General features: G+C 42.2%; 1 long non-coding RNA gene across 1 annotated transcript; it reads left to right on the top strand.

Annotated features, from left to right (window-relative positions):
• The first annotated feature begins 16,239 nt into the window (after positions 1-16,239).
• LOC118684369 (uncharacterized) lies at positions 16,240-18,347 on the top strand. The gene is made up of 2 exons (XR_004979826.1): positions 16,240-16,295; positions 16,460-18,347. It is a non-coding gene; the product is annotated as an uncharacterized LOC118684369 (long non-coding RNA).
• The last annotated feature ends 855 nt before the right edge of the window (positions 18,348-19,202 follow it).

The raw sequence follows: 19,202 nt of genomic DNA, 5'->3' as shown, positions 1-19,202 counted from the left end.
GCAGCAATGAAGCAATTTTGTTTAAAAATCTAAGCAAACACTTGCAGGAAATCATTTGCATCAGGCATTTAGTTCTACTTGCATTATGAAGGAATTTCTGAAGATCATTTAAACAAGATAGCCATTGAAATAAATCCAAAAATATGTTGCTATTCAAGCTTATATTGAACATATCTATTTGTCAGTGAATGGTTATCCTTTTCTGATAAGAATATTATGTAATTTAATTTTGTGGTTCCAACTTGCTGACGTATCTTAGTTTAAAGTTTACCTAGAAATAGTCCTATGGCTTTGAGAATATGGCCTTTTTGCTGCTATTGAAATCTGAGAAGAGCACTGGATACGAGGAATTGAAAGTCTTCACATAACTTTGCAATACAAGACGGATGGGAGGCATACCAGAATAGGAGAACTCGAAATCTGACACCTGGATGTAACGTGAGAGATGATAAATGTATTTTACATGTCTAAAAGAAAGAAATCACAAGTAAAAAAATAAATAAAAGCACAGTTCTGTGTAGTCAAAATATGTTACAAAAAAGAGATGAGGCATAATCAAATCAGTGTTCTCCAGGTTTTAACAAGGCAGTGCTTCCATGCATTGTGGCTTTTATTTTTCAGGGTAATACTAACTGCATGTTTCTGCTAATGGCTGTTTCTCAGATTTCAAGGTGGCAAATGTGAGAAGAAAATAGAATTTTCACAATTTAAAAAAAAATTCCTGTGGAACTGGACAGTGTCCAGTTAATTAGAGCAGTGCAAATCAGACCTGAATGAACCACCTCATAAGTGTTTGGTTTATCACTAGTCTGTTTAAAGTGCATTTACTTCCAATTATCACTGCATGTGCATCGCTTGGTTCTTCTGTATTGTCTTTACAGTCTACTATATTTATTAGCATATTTAAATCTGCCATTAAAAAGTATAAACATAAACAGGTGTGGACCCACTATGAGTTTTTGGAAGGATCATTGAAAATTTACATTTGTACTTCTAATAGAGTTAATAGTTATTGTCTTTACATTATAAGTATTGCTACTTAAAAAAAAAATCTTAGTTTCTAAAATTATGTTTTGAGAATGCAGTGGAAAACAGACTGCAAATTTTAGGAAATATGTTTGAATGCAGAAAAATATATACAAAAAAGAAAAAAATCATAAAAATTTGAGTCTGACTATAATATAAATGCAATGAATATAATATAATATTCATTATAATATAAATGCAATATTTCATTTTTTGCTTTAACGTGTAATTCAGAATCAGTCTCAGAACTCAGGAAACAAGCTTCAGTATAATTTTGGTATTTTATTGCGAAGATTTTTTAATATTTACTGAGGGAAATACCTTGAATTAGGTAAATACTGCATTTCTGTTTTAATCTATCAATTGGCTAAAGCAATTAGCATATTTTCAATGCCTCAGTCAAAATCCTGCTCAGCTCTTTTGTTATTCCATATTCTGGAAGACCCTGACACAAAGGATTGTTTGAAACAATTGATGTTGCAGCTCGGATTTGGAGGTATCCACAGAAAAAAGCAGGAATCCTCTTGACTAATTAATTGTGTTTTTTCTTGCAGTGTGGGGGATCTCATTCTAAAGGTGATAGCAGCGTGCTGAAGCCATAACCTGTGACTGGTTCTTGACCTTTGGGCAACGCGGATGAATCCTCGTGGGTGCCGTTGGCTCTGCCGGCTCCCCGCTATCACATTCCCCTGCCACAGGCAGGGCAGACCCTTCTTTATTGGCTCTCACTCGGCCACCAGCTGCTCTCACAGCGTGCAGCTGTGTTGCTGTTAGCACAGGCAGACCCCTGGCTTTGAGGGAAGTCTGGTGCCCAGCCTGCAGAGGAGCGCTGCTCTCTGGAGCTGCTTGCCTGAGCCCTGTTGACTTTAGGTGTCAAGAAGTGAGTGATGGGAATTGCTGGAAGATCATGTGATATTTACAGTGCTGCATGGATATTTCCTTGGCTCATGACTAAGCTTCAGTTGCCAAAGAAGCTTATGAAGAGCTGGCAATGAAGAGCTGAGAGGCCCAATGGTGGGCCTAGCTTTCATCATAAACTTCTAAACCATATTAGACTAAATTCCATACCTACCTCATTTTAAAATTATGCTTCAGACATGTGCCTTACTTCTCACATGATGCAATAGTAATTAACAGGCCATGATAATGGGGTAAAATTCTTTGCAAAAAGAAGCTGAGAGTAGAGGAGTGGGAGCTTGAGGTCATTATTTAAAACTGCTCATCATTTGATTTGCAGTATGGGAGCAAGCTATGCATTCTTCTTGGATACAAGGATATCTAATTGCTAGTAGCAGCACCCAAACTGGAATGAGCTGTTCTGGGAAGCAGTGAGAAGTATCTACTCACTTTTGTCATCAACTTGATCTTCTAATTGTGTGGCTACCTCATGCTTCAGCACAGAGAGAACTATGCCTGTTAATGCAGTGAATGACTTAGTGACCCAAAATACAGATCAGTGTACTAACAGTGATTTTGAGGGAAAAATCAACTTCCTTCTCCCCTTCGCTTGACTGAACCAAGACAATATCCCTTACAATGGTGTGAGCCATTTCAGCACAGAAAATTTGAGAAGGTGGCAAATTTTCAAAGGTGCTTTTTGATATTTGAAAATATGTGACTGGTCAGCTTGAAGCATTTTGCTTCTCAGGTGGGTAACCTGATTGTAGCTCTCACTGGACTGGTGACCTGGACCTTCCTAGCTCTTTCCCTGCATCACTAGTCACTGCTGAATTAATCCAGTCTTGTATATCCCAGGAGATTTGTAGGCTTGGAATTTCAGTGAACACTAACAAAATCAGTATTATCACCAACTGCTTTCTTAGATTTTCTACCTATTTTCTTAAAATAAAGGAGAAACACATGTTTGCATTTGAAGAGTACTATGGTACTCACATGACTTGACTGGATATAGTGATTTTGGGCCAATTGCATTTTACTTTTTTCTCTGTGGGACCTGCTAAGGTTTGTGGCAGAGGTCAATGGATCTTTCCCTGAGGGCTTAACAGGTTTCCCAATATAATAACAGTATCAGAATTTTAAATCAGTTGAAAGTAACCTATTTTTGCTCTTTTCTTAGCCATATAATCGCCAATAATTTTTTGTTGCTGTTGAAATTACTGCAATGTATCAATAGCGGTCCTATTTCCCTCTTGGTATTTCTCTTCAGATAGTGATTTATAAAGTTCCAGGTTTACTTAAAAAAAGAAGGAGGAAGTGATTGGGAGGTTTTGAATGGTGGGAAAGATAATAAAGATAAAATCTTCTCGTCATACCTTTGAAACCCATGGGAATCACACGAGAAGCATTTCAGTGAGTGGAATCCACAGGCAAAGGCTGGTATGAGAAAAAGTAGTGAGCAGGGGTGTGTACTTATCTAAGGCCTCTCCTATTTTGAGAGTTGAATAATAAAAAGGATACAGTTTACTCAAGCCCCAGGGATACAGTTTTCCACATAATTTGCAGCCTAGGAAGAATCCTTCCCAGGAAGTAGATCTGCTGTGTATACATTAAAAGTGCAATTAAAAGAGTTGGGGGTAGGAAGAACATTTCTCATTGTCGTTGTTTAGGAGGTACTTGTTATGAGGTACATCAAGGGTACTTTCTCCTGAGATTGCATGGGGGACACCCTGCTGTGATGAACCCTTGGGGCAGCTCCTGCCCATCCACCACCACTCCCCTGGAGTGCCCAATGCCCCTATGGAGTGCACAGTGCTCCCTTGGAGTGCACAGTGCCCCTGTGGAGTGCCAAGTGCCTCTATGGAGTGCACAGTGCCCCTAAGGAGTGCACAGTGCCCCTGTGGAATGCACAGTGCCCCTGTGGAGTGCCCAGTACCCCCATGGAGTGCACAGTGCCCCTGTGGAGTGCACAGTGCCCCTGTGGAATGCACAGTGTCCCTGTGGAGTGCACAGTGCCCCTGTGGAGTGCCCAGTACCCCCATGGAGTGCACAGTGCTCCCTTGGAGTGCACAGTGCTCCCTTTGAGTGCACAGTGCCCCTCTGGAATGCAGTGCTCCCTTGGAGTGCCAAGTGCCCCTATGGAGTGCACAGTGCTCCCTTGGAGTGCACAGTGCTCCCTTGGAGTGCACAGTGCCCCTGTGGAGTGCCCAGTACCCCCATGGAGTGCACAGTGCCCCCATGGAGTGCACAGTGCCCCTATGGAGTGTACAATGTTCCCATGGAGTGTACAATATTCCCTGGAGAGTACAGTGTTCCCATGGAGCATTCAATACTGCCACAGAGTGCTCCATGCTTTGGCACCTGGAGCAGGTTCTCCCACTGGTGCTGCTCACAATTCTTGTGCTGTGCCAGCGAGACTGGGTCCATGGAGAGGCCAGGAAGCTGAGCAGTGCTGCCGGAGACTGCCTGCCCACAGCACCCAGAGCAGAGTCCAGGATGCCAGGCAATGAAGGGCTTTAAAGAGTGTCATGGGAAGAGTCAGATACCCAGAGAAGGGCTCTGCAACAACTCAAAGGGAGGAGGCCTTCTTATGTTGTTTATTAGTGAGAATTTGTGATCCTGGAATGTTTATGGGAATAATCCTTGGTAGTAAATAAAGTAGGTTAACAATGCAGAGGAATGTCTAAGGGAACATTTGATTTCTATGACTGAGCATAGTTTTACCTAACTTTATCTAATCTTCAGTAAATTATTGTACTGAACCATTCCATCTTCCATATTTGTGCAGTTGGCTCTAGATCAGGATGGTTCCTTGACATTTATTAAACACAGACCAGAGACTACAGTCCATCTATGGAACAGTACTTTTTTGGAAGTTGCAGTACTAGACACAGATCAAAGTGCTGTAGTTCTCTTATTTTAATTTTTTTTCCTACATGAAAAACACACTGGATGTCTTACTTTAGGCATATTTAATGTTTTAGTACAAAAAGCTGTTCAAATCTAGGGAAATCTGAAAGAATCAGATTCTAACATCTACTGCTGCTGATTAAGGCTTATTACACAGGGAATTGCAATGGCACTAGTGAGTGCACTGGCAAGATAAGTGATTTTCATCTGATCCAATGAAGGGTGGTGGTCTATCAAATGAAGAAAAAACTATTGTAATTGAGCTACAGAAATCTCTTGTTACTGGGACTGGAAGATATGCACAAGTGTGGACAAACCAGATGATGAAGGACATGGAATGGAATTCAAGGTTCTGGCTGCCCAGGCTAGAGTGCAGAATTAATGATGACAGTGATGAATGCACATACCACATACTTACACAAAGGTAAACAGTCACTGTGTAATCACCCAAATAAATCTGAATACATGATCAGTGTTTCTTTGAGTGTTGGATGGATTTTCCCTGTGAAACACGTGATACATATTCCTATATAAATTTTAGGAAAGTGCTTCTCCTGCTCATTTGGCAACTGCTAACTTTAATGTGTTTAAGAATAACAGTGGCAGCAGTTTTAAAAGTATCTCAGTGACACTGAAAATCAGAGAAACATCAATGTATCATGAGTTAGTTTTAGAAATTCTTCATAGGTTAATGTGAATTAATTCCTACCCACTCCATCCTAACAAAAAGTTGTCTGTCTTTACTGTCATGAAAAATCCTGAGCATTTGCCATAGAACATTTATATGCATGCCTAAATCTAGAAGGACTTTAATCACAGAATCAGAATCACAGAATAACAAAATGTGTCAGGTTGGAAGGGACTACCACAGTGGAGCATCTGGTCCAACATCCCTGCTCAAGCAGGGTCATCCTGGAGTACATGACACAGGATTGCATCTAGAAGGTTCTTGAATATTTCCAGTGAGGGAGATTCCACAACCTCTCTGGGCAAAATCTTTCATCAAAATAAAGCTCTTGATCCAAGGGTTACTCAGGCACTTCTGTAAATGAAAATGCAGTAGCTTCTCTCGGAGAGAATTTGTAAGAAGCACATGAAGCTCTGAAGCAATAGCCAGAAGACTTCTCTGCCAAATTCACACCGACTTTGTGTTTAATGTTTCACATCCTGTATGAGACTAGGACAGAACAAGAAGCAAAGGTCCTTGTGACTGTTTTAACTTTGAACATGACACCAAGGGTTGCAGAAGAAATAGTAACAGGGTAAAGATACCAGCATTGATCCAGAGCCTTCCTACTGGATCAGATAGAAATGTTCTGCTGCTAATGAGCAGTGTGTGTAACTTCCATGAGCACAGAGCTATCACCTCCCTCTGTTTGCACATTAGTATTGTCTATCTTTGCTCCTGTTTGATATCTTCCTACAGCTTAGCTCTTTTCTACACTTCAGCTGCTTTCTGAACAAGGGAATTTACATTGCTTAGGTAGGGCTAGTTCATATAATTGCATGACTGCAATAAACCTCAAGTGTCACTTCAAACACATAACTTATAGTTTTCTTGCTGAAATTTTGGATGGTAAATGAATTCTCGGGTTAAATTTCCTTCACTGTCTGTCCCACATCTGTATTATTAGACCATTAAGTCATCTCAAAAACATAGGTAATCCCTTCTAAGTGTGACTGTCTTTAAAAAAAAGATGCTGACCTCCAAGCCAATGTAAATAGATCATTTATAGAAATAAATAAATTAATGTTGGAGCCAGACTTGTTCCAAATTCTTCAGTGAGTGGAGACTTGGACATAATTGAGAGATCAAGAGTCATGAGGTTAATGAGGTCATGCTGCCAGGGCCTGGTCTGGGTTTAGTATAGCATGAAAGACTCAGCTCTGATCTGACTGGCACGGTCACTTAGCAGCAATGCCTTCCCACCACGGCTCTGTTGGGAAACCTGAAACCACCCTGGGTCAGCCCTCTGTGCTGCGTGACGCCCCAGAAGACGCACGTTCCTCTGCACATGAAACCACTTAACCACCTCCCTCCATGGCTTTTGTAAAAGGGGCTATCAAGAAGAAAGAGGGGCTAATAAAGCTTCTCCTTTTTAAATATGGGTGGACTGTTGAACTCACCTAAAAAGATTGCCAGAATAGTAGCAAATAGCATTTGATAATTCTTACTAACTATCCACTAGCTGTATTTGAAGTATATTAAATGCCATGTTTACATTGCACATTAAGAAGAGCTCTTACAGTCAATAGCTCTTATCTGAATGATGGGAAAGGTGAATCTCCTGCTGCTGAATGCTTTATGACAGCTGACCAGTATCAGTACAGACAACTGCTATCAACATTTTTTTATTGTTGATGTTCTCAGGGTAGTGTGTGATAACCTCAGATAAAAAGAATAATGGCTTGTTGTAAAACATTGTTGTCCCTGTGCACTGAACGAGGACAAGTTTCTGTGGAAGGTGGACAAAGTTCCTGGGTGGAGAGAGATGCCTGGGGCAGGAGGGGAGCAGGTCTCCAAAAGCACAGCTCTTTTTTATTTTTGTAAAGTAGTACCCCTAATACTGTACTGCAACAAAAGTGGTGTCTCGCATGCCACAAAGCATATTGCAGTTTACTAGAAAATTTTCTATGGACCACCTTCTTTATTGAAATATAAAGTTATAGAAAACCCAAAAGTTTCTTGAAAACATTTCAGTCTCAACAAAGTTCTGACAAAACATTTCAGAATTTCATCTTTTGTTGCCACATAAGACCTTTCACCTGCACCCTCCGAAACCCAAAGAGCTTGCAAGGAAAAACAGAAAACAGATTGCAAAAATTTAAAACTTTTCCCTTTCAAAGTTTGAAAATGGAAAATATTACAGTTCATTTTTTTATTTTTATTTAATAATTTACTGTATGTAATATTAAATGTAACCTCACACTCTAAGCCTTACTTCTGCAATGAAAGAAAATAAAAGAGTTTTTGTTGGATTTCTTAGTTAATTAAATGCTTCTGATGCCTTCACTGATTTTTCATTTGGAAGGAAAGCAGGAGACTATTTTTTGCTGCATCTAAAAAAGAAGTTACTTATTGTCTCAAACACATGTACTTTGGGAGCACAGCCAGCTGCTGAACTACGTTATTGCAGTCCTTGTCAGACCTCCTATCCCCAACTTGACTGTCATTACCAGACTTTGTCTTCCCAAAATAAAACTGATGAGAATTGCAACACCTTCAGTCAGCAGTTTCCAGGGTCTGAGACTTCAGCAGTTCTGTATTTTCCCAGAAATTCTGGAAATAACCTATTTATGTGTTTTTATAATAACATGTTGGAGAACTTAATTTCCACACAATTCTCTGGACTTCTTCATTTCACCTTTGGCTAGACTTCTGTGAATTCAAATATTTTTTACACTGAAATTAAGCTGCTCAGTAATTCTATGGACTATGATTTCTTTTGATTTTTTTTTCTCACTGGCTGAAAAGGTTGGTGTTTTACCAAACCTAAGTAAGTTTTAGAGTAATTTAAACTTAATAACATTCTGTGTATGAGTGCTATAATTGTTAATTTGGATTTTATAAAGTGCTATGGTCATGCTTTATCTTGATTTTTGTTTTATTGCAACTCACTGGCTCCATCTTTATTCACTAGTATTTCCATTTGATACAGTGGCTGTTCTGCAATATTCCTTTGAATACAGCTGATGGCATAAAAGTTGATAAACAGTCAGTATCAAAGATGAGGGGATTTTGCTTTTGTTTTATTTAAATAGAGCCTTGGGCTTAAAATTTCCAATCAAACACTTTAAACTGGATTGCAAATGTTAAACATCAACACATCTATTAACTGCATTTTACTATAAAAGAAACTCTTTTAAAGTCTTCCAAATACACAAAACATTAAAAAAAAAGAATGACTGTGTGTGATGTGATATGTTGAAAGACTATCTTAATGGCATCTTGACCCAAACCTTGTGATGCTGTTCCATGATCTTTTAACTAATGTGAGGATTATGGAAAACTGCTGCCAGATTTGATTAAAATAAGAAGCAGATCACTCAGGGAGAACTTTCCTGTTCCTATGGCCAAGGCATCATAGTATGGCCCGTCCTGAAGAAATGCCACCTAGCACTGCCATGGGCTGTCAAACCTCTGCTTCCCCAGCAATCAAAAACAAAATGCTAAGATTTTTACAAGTTTCTCTAATTGAAGGTAGCACTGGATCATTGACAACATGGATTCAGGTCATGACTGGGAATGGAAATAATTTTGGAGTCAGTGATGGATGGTCCCCTGTTGGTAATAGATGCTGGACAGGAACTGATCCCCAGTTCTTAGACCTCTCTGCAGACCACAGAAAAACAGTAAGGCCTTGAGAAGTGTACTAAAATCTGATAGATTCTTCTTGGGGGTCCCCAAAAGGTTAAGAAAGGAATGTCTGCCACTAGACCCTGTCTTCTTCCTATGGCCGTATTCTGTAATTCTCTTTTTTTCTCCTCAAGTCTATCAAAACTTGAGTGAAGCTCTGTGGGAAATGGAGGCTGTCTGGATGTCAGCTGCTGCAGCCTGTGGAAGCCATGGCTGGTGTCAGCTGCCTTGCTACCATTCCCTTTCCTTCCATGTCTCTTTCTCACTGTTTACTGGTGAAGAAAGCACAAAAAGGCTCCTTAAGCAACGAAAGCATTCTTTCTCAGCCTTACTAAAACCTTGTCTTCCAGCCTAATGGATACAAAATTGTTCTCAGTTAGGCTTATATGCTTATTTAGGAGCCAGTTGACCCAAATGAACACACAGGAAAGTGTATTTAGGAAGGTTCAGCCAGGACAAAGCTGTACCGCACATCTTACCAACACCAAATGTTTTCAGAAGCACCACAAACCTCTGCTTTTCTCCATAGTGGTGGAGAAAAAGAAAAGAAGCCAGATTGGAGACCTTGTTCTTATTTTGGAAAGAGTAAAATGGTTTGTTTGGTTTTTTTGTTGTTTTTTTTTTTTTTTAATAATTGCATAAAGCTCTAGTATGAAGATAGTCACTGATAAAAATAATTTCCTGAGTACAAGGAAGCCTCCAGTTGTAGTAATGGTATGTGGAAAGCAGCAGTCTTTACTGGGGCCATTCTCTGACATAAAGTTCCACAAGGGCAAGAATAAGTTTTGTCACCTTTCTCAGCAAATAACTGTTCATATATTACTATATTTACAATTACATATATTATATTATACTATTACTATATTACTATTCCATATATTCCTCATACAGCCCCTGCTTACCTAAACTGCTTCTCTAAGCAGCTCAGAGCAGCCTTTGAAGTTTAAAAGTCACAGGTCAAGGAAGCATGATCAGTTTGGCAGAACAGTCTCAGGCAATATTGGTTTGCAAGTAAGGGCAGAACTTTGCCAACAAGGAATCACCCAGGGCTGGTACAAAAATGGAAAACTGCTTCTTCCTAGGAAAGCCACTTGATGTTTATTTTGCTGGAGGCAGAAGATGGCTTCAGATCAAGTCATGTTCCTGAAACTGGAGCCTGGGCAGAAGTGGGCACAGGCGTGACACCTCAATGATAATTTGTTGCTGCTCTCCCTCTGTCCGAGGCTGAGGCAGTGGCTGGAGCAGTCCAGCCCAGCACCCAGAATGCAGCTACAGCCTTTCTAGTCCTGACATCTTGAAATCATACCCAGGCTATAGGACTGAAGACTGAGGGAATTTCACATCAAAGTTCAAATCCTAGCTGGTATTACCTGAATAGTTTCTTAGCCACAGACTGATTCTAAGAACTGTTCTTTTTATTTCTTTTAAGGATTTTTTTCCCCAATAGTTTCATTTCCCTCCCATAACTAAGACTGATCTTACTTTGCTATGATCAGATTTGCTCTGCTTCCTCTAATTTGCACAGAGGAAGGGCATGTACAGAAGCAGGAACTTTTCTTGAAAGGAGGTTCACACTATGACCAATGAGGATCTTGCACCTTGTGCAGCACTCATTTCTTCCTACTGGCTCCTGCTAAACATAATCAAAAAGAGCATGACAATAAAGTGTCACAGCCATACACTATTGCATAGGAGGTATTAGGTGTCCCCCTTGAGCATCATCAATAACACTGGACCATTCATGTGAAAAGAGAGCCACTTGTTCCTTTGCTATGGCAGTTTTCATTATGCTTTCCTGAATTTGATCATCTAGCAGTGGTAGCAGTTACAGAGGGGATATTTCACCTGAAATCTGACAATTGATGTTGTCAGCTCCCAGCCAGCCTACTGGAGGATGCCCTATGGACAGGGAGAGACTCCTGTGGCCGAGGGAGATGGTGTAATGTAGTTCTCATTAAGTACATTCACAATTCCCGGAGGAAAGGGGCAGCAAATGTGCCAGATCACTCTAAAATCACTCTTAATGTGAAATGAGCCTAGAAAACAAGTTTAATTTACAAAAGGTGAAGATCTAGAGACAAACAGGCTGGAAACACAATAAATGGCTCCATAAATATCTGGTACTTCATTGCAATTTCAGGCTTTTGTTTATTTTTTTCAGTTAGCAGAGTTGAGCACTGAAGTACACAGACACAAATCATTCTGGATGCCACAGCTGTCTGTTTCTTAAACAAGTCACATTCTCCCCATGTTGTCTTTCCAGGTAATCATTATTGGTATATGGAGGACATGTAAGGGTAGTACCAATTATAATATTCCCTTGGTGTGGATCCAGTAGCCCAGAAGGTCTAATGGTTTATTCAATATAAAGAATGTGATTCTGTGCAGAAAGAACTTGTTCCTATCATTTGAACAGGAGGTCGAAGAGGGGTCTGCTCATTTTCTTCTGAGTTCCTCCACTTTTGGGAAGTACAGAAGCATTTCTGAGAGCTCTGAATCAGCTATTGCTCTGTGAATGCCCAGAAATATTTCAGCTAGCAAACTATGCCTGCTGATTAGAAGTCACGTAAAGATAACACATTTGTGGTTTATGTTTAATAGAACTGAAAACCTCAGAACTGCCTTGTAGAGAGCTTTTTGGATAATTGGTTAGCTGAGAAAGGACATTTCGATGTGATACCGATGGATAAGGATAGGGGAAACAAGCTGGGAACTAAGCAACCAGTGTCCAATCACTGACAAAGGTCACAGTGACCTTCTCTGACACGGGAAGACGGGGGAGAAAATCACTTGCCAGAAAATGTAGATATCTTAGGTAGAGAAGTTAGAAGAATGCAAACATAGAAGCAAAATAATTGTTAGAAGATAGAAGTAGGTGTGGTTGATCTAAGTGTGCTTTAACCAATGATGAGCTCAGCTTTTGCAATATGTATAAGCTTCATTAACACCAATATAAATATGTGTGAGTTTTCAATAAACTTCGAGATTTGCTATTCATGCATATGGTGTGTCGCATTTCTCCCACCTGTTCACGACACTGCCCTGCTGCAAATGGAGCCACTGTGCAAATAGTGCTGCCAAGCTTTTCACCCCACTCTGGTGGGCTCAGCAGTGGCTTTGTTGGGATGCTGCCTGTCAGGAGCTCTGTGGCTGCAGGGAGCCATGGTCGGGTGCCAGAGCTCGTGCTGCAGGCTGGGCATGACTCGCCACCCTGCAATGCCACACACGGGCTCTGTGCAGGGCAAGAGAGGTGAGCAGGAGGCTGTGCTGAGGCACAGGTGGGACCCTAAGGACCCTCACTGTGTTGTCTGATCGTTAGCTTTGGTGTCTCACAAATGGCTGCCCATCATCCTCACACATAGGCATAGGGGGGGTTTCTTTTACCAAGAGGTGCCAGCAGTCACCTCTGCAGTGGCCACTTAGTCCAGCTTGTGCAAGGCTGCCTTGGCCAGCCATGCTTAAGGAGAACTGTGCAGTCTTCTGCCTGTTTTGTCTCTTAGAAGCAGCCAAAATAGTTTTTGCCACATATTGCTTACTGCAGCAATCTAATCAACTGGATGATAAAGCAACAGCAGCAGCTACCAGCTTCAGCCTTTTGTTTCCTGCAAAAGTTAGAAAGAAGAAATATTTGATCTTTGAGGTTATTGATGCATGGCTGTTTGCCCATTCTTGTTTTTCCTTCTCTCTGCATACCCTTTTAACTAACTTTTGGGAGTAATTTTCCATTCCCCTTTACTTTCTTTCCTAAATGCATTGCACAGTTTAATGTTTTCAGATGTTGTCAGGGAAACTGAATTTTGAACCTGGCTTGTCAAACAAATCAAGGAGCAATTATTTTTGAAGTATTTCTATAAACTTGGATCAAAGATGATCACCTACCTTTAAAGGGAGTATTACTAGCACATTTATGTACAATTACTCAGCATTTCCAGTGACAACTTCCTGTATTGTGAGTCCTGCTGTTCAGCAGGAAATTTCTTTTAGATGCTTTAATAGGGAAATAGCAGGAAACCTGACCCAGCTGTTTCCAAGCAGAGAGAGCAGAAAATGTTTCAGACATATTCAACTAAGTCTTTCAGCTCTTTCCTCTGTTTGTAGAGCAACTCACTGCAGCAAGGTGAAATTTTCTGGGGCAGGAACACTCTGGCAGTAGGGGTTTGCAGGGAGGAGAAGGACATTTTTCTCTCCTGGAATTTGGGCCTGCATTTGGGCTAGCACCTTTCCCAGGTGAAGTTGCAGCTATCCCTGTATCTAGTTTCTTCTCTTCCTGCTGCTCATTGGCAGGGAATGTGGGCAAGCATCAGGCTCTGCTGGTGCTGGGCTACTGGTGTGTGCTGGGAGATGCATTGTGGGGGCAGCCCTGAGCCCTCTCCTTCATTCTCAGCTGCTTTGTGAGCACACAGCTTCTCTCTGCTTAGAGTGGTGACAAGCCACATCATCTTAACATTCAGGGAAACTCAAATGCAGTGGACGCAGGAGGGCTCTGTTGGGGTGGACATGCCAAACTGCCACCAAAGTTGGCTGCAGCCCATGTAATGTCCCAGGGTTGTTCCCAAGACTCTTCTGGAATGTGCAACTCCCCCTGAGGTCAGTGGGTATTTTCAGTTTGTGGCCAGGCCCCTGCACTTTGCCATTCTGGCTGCTCAGTGTTGTCCAGAAGGAGCAGGTTGTTTCCAGTTTGTAATGTTGCTATCTACAGAGCCTTCAACTCTCCTAACATTAAAAAGAAATTTTAAATCAGTATTACCTTACACTTCATACAGCTATCTCAGGAAAAGGGTCCTAACACACCCTGAGACATACCTTTAAATATAAACAATGTGCACTGTTTTCTCAAGAACCTTCTTGTACTTTATGTCGTTTCTGTTACCTCCACAAGGAATTCTTTTTCATTGAGGCTCTGTCTGTCAATGAAAGTCATTATGCACTCAGAACTTCAATCAGTGAGTGGAGCCACTAAATTCTATAAGGTATTAGATTTTTACTATTTGGTAATGAAAAATGGTTCTGTAAACCTGGGAATGAGAGAAAAAAAATATGCATGCACAGACTGTCAATAATTATGGGTTGGTGTAAGGCAGCACTTTCCACTGCATTGATACAAGCTGTGGTACAGCTTTCACTGTCCTGGTTACAGGATGCACACAAACCCTGACTGGCTCACCAACACCCTGGAAAATCTAAGGAAAAGTGATGTGACACAGCTTGTAGTCTAGTCCTTCTCACACTTCTGAAGAGCTGCTGGAAGATCTTATTATACTACACTCTCCTAAAGCAGAAAACATATCTGAAAATGACAGATCAAAATATTTTTAAAACCCCCAACATTTTTGTTTATGTTTGCAACCCAAGACTTTGTTACCAAAATAGTTTTCCTGTTCTTTTGTTTTTCTCACCTTTTTTCAAGTTGTAACATTAGCTCTATATCTGTTCATAAAGTAACATATTTCAATTGCTGGAGATCCATCTTAATAGTAAATTTCGCATTTTTGTTTAAAGCGGCTATACTGCTGCATTGCCAAACTTCTTTATAGAAGAAAGAAAAAAAACACAAGCAAATAAAACCTCAGTAAGGATTGTGTCCTGGGCTATATCACAAGAGGCACCAGAAGGTCAGGGGAGGTGATTCTCTCCTTCTACTCTGCCCTTGTTAAGCCCCACTTGGAGTATTGTGTCCAACTGGGCTCCCTTACAGAAGAAAGACATTGGCCCAGTCCAGAGGGGGGTCATGAAGATGATCCAAAGGCTGGAACACCTCTCCTGTGAAGCCAGGCTGGGAGAGCTGGAGCTGTTCAGCTGAAGAGAAAGCTCTGGGGAGACCTTAGAGCACCTTCAGTGCCTGAAGGGGGCTACAGGAAAGCCAGAGAGGGACCTTTTGCAGGGACATTTAGTGATAGGTCAAGGAGAAATGGCCTTAAACTGAAGGAGAATAGATTTATATTGGATATTATGAAGAAATTTTTTACTCTAAGAGTGGTGATACACTGACACACTTTGTCCAGAGAAGCTGTGGAATCACCATCCCTGAAGGTGTTCAAGACCAGGCAGGATGAGGCTCTGAGCAACCTGGTCTAGTGAATGTTCCCTGCCTATGGCAGGGGAGTTGGAAATAGATGATCTTTAATCTCCCTTCCAACCCAGGCCATTCTATGATTCTATCAAAGGGCCTGACTCACCTATTTTGAAAGAAACATTGCTAGAAATAACGCAATGCATTTTTGCCTGTGTGATACCCTGATGGTACACCACAGCTGCTGGTGGATAGCAACAGTGCTCCACGGTGCTGAGGGCCCCATGGGATCTTTCTCTTGTTTGGAACAAAAGGGATCCATCCATCAGGTGTTTGTAGGAACGAGGGCTGCAGTGCAGGACCTGTGCAGAGGGCTGGAGATGGACAATTAACCCTCAAGTGTGGTAACTGCTGAGTATCTCTAGCCAGACTTTTCAGGGCTTTTTGAGGAAAGCAGATATTTAAATAAAGACTTTGATACACAAACAAGCTGTCAAAGGACAAGTTACCATGGTAAATTCTCTATGGTAACTATCTTCCTTAGGCTTTTCAGCTGCCAGGCACTCTTCAAGAGATGGAAAGTAAATTAATTTGTACCTTAATTGAAAAGTAAGTAACTTTCAATTAATTAGGTCACATTTGCCACAAGGTACACAGGGGCGCATTCACTGGGAGGTAAAGTGGAGTCGTAGCGGCTTCGGCGTTGAGCAGCGCAGCCGGCGCCTCCCTCTGCCCCTCCCGCAGCCGCCGCCGCCCCTTCCCCGCCGGAGCCCGACAGCGGGGCAGGCTCTGGCGGCAGGCGGGCAGCTCCGGGCGGCCCCCAGACCCGCAGCGCTCTGCCCAAGCCCCGCAGGTCCCCGGTGAGCTCCCGGCAGCGAGCTGTGCTGCGGGACGGGCCGTGCTCCGGGCGGAGACAGCGCGGGACCGGGCGCGGTGTGCCAGCCCCCGGCTCCGCTCCGGCTCCGGCTCCGGCTCCGGCTCCGGCTCCGGCACCGGCTCCGGCTCCGGCTCCGGCTCCGGTCGGGCTCCGGCTCCGGCTCCGCTGCGGCTCCAACAGCCGCTGCTCCGCCGGAGTCAGCCCGAGGGAAGGGACCGGTAACTCTTTTGAGACTACTACCCACTTAAAAAGTCGTGGGGTTTCACGTTTTGTTTCGCTTTGGGGTTTGGCTGTGAGTTGGGTGGTTTTTTTTTGGTTGGTTGGTTGGTTGGTTGGGTTTTTTTGATTAATCGGTAAACGAGTCTTTTCTTATTTCTATCAGCGAGGAGGTTCTGGCGCTCCTGGGGTCGGTGTGCTTCTGTCCCATTCCCAGACTCCTGCTGACACCTGCTGGCCTCCCGCTGGCGGGAAGCTCAGGATGGTCGGGGACATCTGCGTGGGAAAGGGGGCCAGCTCTCTTCTCTTCTTGCTGCTGCTGCTGCCTTCGAGGCTCTGAGCTGCCGGTTGCTGAACTGTAGTGGAGATTTATATATTTAGAACAAATATTTATCAGGCTAAGCCTACATTATGCCATGGCATAAGAGGAATATCTCTCCTCTGCACCTGGGAGCACTGTAAATATGATCCTTAGGTGCTTCAGTATTTCTTCTAGGCTCCTCTGAAAATGGGACAAGCTGGTGACAATGGAGCAGAGATCCACTTCATACCAGCTGGGGGCTGGCTCACCACAGAATGAGGCATCCCACAAACTGCTCAAGGAGACAAGAGTTTCAGCTGAGCAGAAGATGTACAGTGTAAATTGACTCATCTTATGTTTCAAAATTAAAGAGCAGTGCTGGCTATTTGGCATCTTTTATGACAGGACATTATGAAACATTAATTGTTATAGCTACTTCAGAGTTTCTGACTTTACAGGGATACTCAGTGCAGTGCTGGGGTCAAATAGATATCATGCTGGTGAATCTAGTATTTATTTTCTAGCAAGCTGGAATTACAGAAAGACCTAATTTTTTGTTGCCTTGACTGAAATACAGGCACTTATTTCGTGAGCTAAAAAAATGTGAAATGTAAATAACTTTACATTTCTCTAAATGACAGTGCAGCCAGGGTAGTAGGAGACACAGTCTAAAAGTTTGAGCATAGGGTTTCATGTTGTTCTTTGCAAGTGAATGTCCTGTAATCTGAACTGTAAGAAGTGGTTTTGGCTTTTTTTCCCCTTTTAGTTTGCAGTTTCAAACCTCAAAAACTGCAACATGCAGTATTGTTGAGGTTTAACCCCAAGCAAGCAACCAGGTATCACATAGCCACTGACTCACTCCCCTACCAACAGGGTCGGGAGAGAGATCAGAAGTGTAACAATTAGAAAACCTTTGAATTGAAGTAAGGACAGTTTAATTGGGAAAGCAAAATTTGCACACAAAAGCAAAGCAAAACAAGGAATTTATTCACTCCTTCCCACAGGCAGACAGGTGTTCAGCTTCCCCAGGAGAGCAGGGCTCCATCACACATAACAGTGACTTAGGAAGACAAACCCCATCACATCCCTCCCTTCTTTTTGCCCCCCATGATACCACATGGTCTGGAGTATCCCTCTGGTCAGTTTGGGTCACCTGTTCTGGTTGTTTCCCCTCCCAGTTTCCCATGCATCCCTCAACTTTGTCAGCATGGCTGGACAAAAGCAAAAAGGGCCTTGGCTCTATGTCAGCTCTGCTCAGCAGCAAAAACCCATCTCTGTGTTATCCTGCCCAAATCCAAATCACAGCCCTATGCCAGTTACCATGAAGAAAATCAATTTTATCTCAGTCAAACCAGCACAAATACAAACCAGTTACTGCTATTAGATAAATGGAGTGTTGAATGAAACACTGCTGCTCCTCACAAGCCATGTTGTTCTGTGTGAGATGCTCTTTTTGGAGTGAATAACGGTGAGACTCTCAGGGCTGGTTCTGGTTTGGTTTATTAGTGTATTGCAGTAGCACCTGCAGTGTCAGTGTGAGAGGGACAGCTTTCACTGAGGAGCAGCTGAGCAGAAGGAAAGAAGAGCTGCCATCTTGTGTGGGGAGCTGAGACTGCACTGAACGAGGCTACAACTTTAAGACAATTAAAAATTCATTATACCTTTGGGAATTTATTAAGTAAAGATGGTTTCACATTACTTTCATACTTTATATTAGTTTTTAACTAATAAAAGTAAATCACTTCAACCAGGAGTGCTGTTTTTCTGGTTTCATCAGTACTGCAAACTCATTGGGAGGATGCCAAGACAGTGAGAGCAGTGACCCTTCCATTCTTTCTTCCAGAGATTCTCAGCAGAGTGGATTGGCCACAGAGCAGGAACAGCAGCCCTGTACACAAAAAACATCTTTGTGACATTTTGTATGCAAAATAGAGTAACCACAACCAAGTTTATAATGTGCTACATGGTGTTGCTAATCAGATGGCAACAGGCATCTTTCTCCAAGCCTCTTGGTATGTTCCTATGGGATATGTGTTGAGTGCTTTTTTTGTGTTGCTGGATGTGGATGCTTAGCACAAACAGGCAAAGAAATGTCCTTGTCAATACTAGAAGCAGAGCAATGCTATTCAGCTTCTGTTTTCCAATTCCCTCCAAACTCCTAAACCAAATCAGAGACCTACAGTAGCAGATTATGAGTCGACCCAGATGGACAATATTGTTTGTAAAACCCTCACCTGCTCTCCCTCTGATGAGCAAGGAAATTGGGATGTCCCATTTCTGGACTATATGGGCAGCTGCACTGTCCAGCACTGTGTCAGCCACAAAGTAATTGAGCCCTTGTGAAACAATGGCTGCAGTCCCTGTCTCTGTCAGTGAACAAACATAGAATGACACCTACAGAGGCTATCCTAGCCTCTGCTGAGAATCCCAGTGCTGTTGAGAATTTATGAGATCCATACAGATCTCACATGAGAATGATCATCATGATTACCACTGGTGAGCAAGAGAAAGCATTGCCCTTTTGTCTGGCTTAGGATCTTCCTACTGCATCATATGGAAACAAAGCTGGAGTCTTTTTCAGCCCCTAAGGCATCAGCAGGAAGCATGA

The sequence above is a fragment of the Molothrus ater genome, chromosome 1, assembly GCF_012460135.2.
Source record: "Molothrus ater isolate BHLD 08-10-18 breed brown headed cowbird chromosome 1, BPBGC_Mater_1.1, whole genome shotgun sequence".
Lineage (NCBI taxonomy): Eukaryota > Metazoa > Chordata > Aves > Passeriformes > Icteridae > Molothrus > Molothrus ater.
This window is presented reverse-complemented; position numbering and strand designations above follow the sequence as displayed.